This window comes from Lactuca virosa, chromosome 5 (assembly GCF_052849685.1).
Source record: "Lactuca virosa cultivar CGN04683 chromosome 5, Lactuca_virosa_CGN04683_v6, whole genome shotgun sequence".
NCBI classification, from domain to species: domain Eukaryota; kingdom Viridiplantae; phylum Streptophyta; class Magnoliopsida; order Asterales; family Asteraceae; genus Lactuca; species Lactuca virosa.
This window is the reverse complement of record NC_136430.1, coordinates 103248350-103251225: the sequence shown is the minus strand read 5'-3', so window position 1 is coordinate 103251225 and position 2876 is coordinate 103248350. Positions and strand designations below refer to the sequence as shown.

The following is a 2876-nucleotide window of genomic DNA, read 5'->3' as shown; positions in this document are numbered from 1 at the left end:
TATAACAATCAAACACATCAACAACATCATTTTCAATTACCTGTTCATAAAAACTCAAAAATTAACAAATATATCATATGCATAATATGTCAATTGTCATAAGATGACTTATTTTAATGAAAATTTTAGAAAATTAAATCAAGGCATTGCCGCATTGCTGATGAAATCCACAAAACTAATGAATTCTAGGAATTAAAAGTTAGAGAAATGTCTAGTACCTAGAAATCTAAACATTGAGAAAAATTGTTGGCAGTAATTTCTTCAGGCATCAGAAGAAGTAATAAGCTAGCAAAAAAATTCATGGCCTGAATGTAATACATCAGATTAGCATCATTAATCAATTTCATTACATTTCACATAATCTATAAGAATATCTAAAAAATATACAATATTAGTTGTCAAATGAGTTGAATGTTGACTTGGCAGTAACCAACAGAGGGGTTATGGCGAGCATATGTTATGAGTAAACATCTCAAAGCATTTCTACCACCTTCATCTAGAGCAGGGTGACGTGGAAAAGTCTGAGGGAAATCCTGTAAAAACAAAACAATATATCTGATCTGATTAGGAATTGTACAAAAAAAGTAACCAAGATTAGTAATTTACTAAATTAGGTGATGACGTTTTCAATCTGAAGTTTCCATTTCTCGGGTGTGTTCATGGAGTCATTCTTCGAGTCCTTACTTGCTTCATATACTTCTTGAATTTGCTGATCCACATTGTTATCAGTCTTACTATCAGAAAGTAGAAAATTCTGATAGTAATTCTTAATGTGTCGAGCCTTGACACCCACAAAAGCTTACCATAGCTGCAATTAAATGTGGTTAATTATAATATAATACGTTGAAACATTACATAAATACATGAATTGGAAGAGTACACAACCTACCTCTCCCCTAAGAGCCATTGGCACTCCACCTTGGACAAGAAACTCCAATTCCTGTTTCCATGGAATTGAAGGTTCCTGTGGGACAGCAATGTCATCAACAGTTGGAAATGAGGGAGTGACACCCATCACTTGCAGGGATATCTGGAGTTATGTCTGACTCTGACCTATCCAAATCATAAAACTCGTCCTCAGAGTCCTCAATAGAAGCAACATTTTCAGTTTCAGGAGCTTCCTCTGATTTGGTCCTACTAATCTTTCTCTTAACATGAGCATTCATCATATCCTCAATGGCTCTAAGTGATGGCTTAATATGAGCCCATATTTGGACCCCATGAGACTTAGTCTAAGAAACTTCATCTTCTCGAGGTTTTAAATCATCATGGCCAGGCTTCTCACTGCTCAAATCATCTCCTTCTGGGGCTTTATCAGAACCACCATTTACAGGCAATTGAGCACCCTCTGATTGCCTTTCCAGAAAGTCTTTCCAACTATCTGACCATTCTTCCTCTTCTTCCTAAAACCATGTAGGGTTGCAAGTTTTACACTATGAATGTAATTGAATGATATGTAAATAAGTAAGAAGATGGAGATTAAAGAGAGTAAAACCTTGTAGATATTTGCATATTCCCGGTATCTCTGTACATTATAAGGTCTCACTGCAAAACCATAGGCATCTCTGTCTAATAAAAAGTAAGTAAGTAATAAGATAGGGAGAATGGAACCTTGTAGATTTAGTTTCACTTTCATGTGCTATGGTTTTTTCTCTTAAGAAGTTCGTAATTCAACTGTTGAAAAGTATTTTAACTGCTCTAAAGTTAAAAAAATAGCAGAAAAGCATAATGTGGCTCTTTTTTTGAAAAAGAGGGATTCCTAAATCAAATTTAAATAACAACAAACAAGATCATGACCAAAATAATTGATCCTAAAAAGTGTGAAACCAATATTCATCACAAAGTTAATCATTTAGGCGTCCAATTAAAGAAGATCAAAATCAAATCCCTCACCAAGATCAAAAACTGTTCCGATAATTTTCGTAACTTCCAATATCACATTACACGATCACAGCAGTATACAATATAAGTTTAAGTAATCATCAAATATGAGATATAGATCGAACATTAAACATGGAGAAAATGGAGTGAATGGGAGAGAAATCGAACATCCTAAGAAAAAGGGGGCAATTATGGCATAATATAACTGTAAATACATTCGAAACAACTGATACCTCTTATGTTCAAAAGCGACAAGAGGAGGACTCAAGATTGGTACTTTGGTTGTCTTCATTATCGGAGGTTTCTCCGGATAAAATCGATCTACTTCCGAAATGAACCCCTTGAATGACTGTTGACAATTATACCGGCGAGTCTAGAGAGAGGGAGAGAGAGAGAGATAGATAGATAGATGATATGAGTATGACTACTACTTCTATTGCGAGTGAGCCAGTCTATTGTAGTTGCGGATGAACGGAAAGGGGCGGAGGCATGGAGGAGATCACGTGGAAAAGCCGGAATCAGCGTCTCACGTTATGGACTCGTTGTGTATCGTATATATTACCAATAATCTAGAAATATAAAATTATACAAATATGTTACTATGAAGAAACTGGTTGAACACAAGGATATCCAAAAACCGGTGTCTAGTTTCTATGAAGAAACTGGTTGGGATTCAAAATTCAATGACTAACCTGGTCCAATCAAAGTTAACATCAAACTAAACCGGTCTGTGGTTTCTAGCGAGGAGATCGGAAAGCAATTTAGTGAGAACATCAGCTCGACTCCGATGATAATCAGTCCACACACACAAATGCTTGATTGCTTCCTTTTTCTCCTCTTTTAGAACAATTATAGTTTCATGATTCGATTAGGGAGGAAGAGAATCAAAATGATGTGGTTAGGAGTGATTACCGGATGAACCAGTGGAAGGATTTGCCAGAGCAGGCGAATGATGATCCAATTCACAACGAGAAACACAAAGAACCTAATAAGAA

At 35.8% G+C, this 2876-nt stretch overlaps 1 pseudogene; it reads right to left on the bottom strand.

Annotated features, from left to right (window-relative positions):
- Window positions 1–218: 218 nt before the first annotated feature.
- LOC145111558 (uncharacterized) lies at window positions 219–2233 on the bottom strand (annotated as a pseudogene).
- Window positions 2234–2876: the final 643 nt, after the last annotated feature.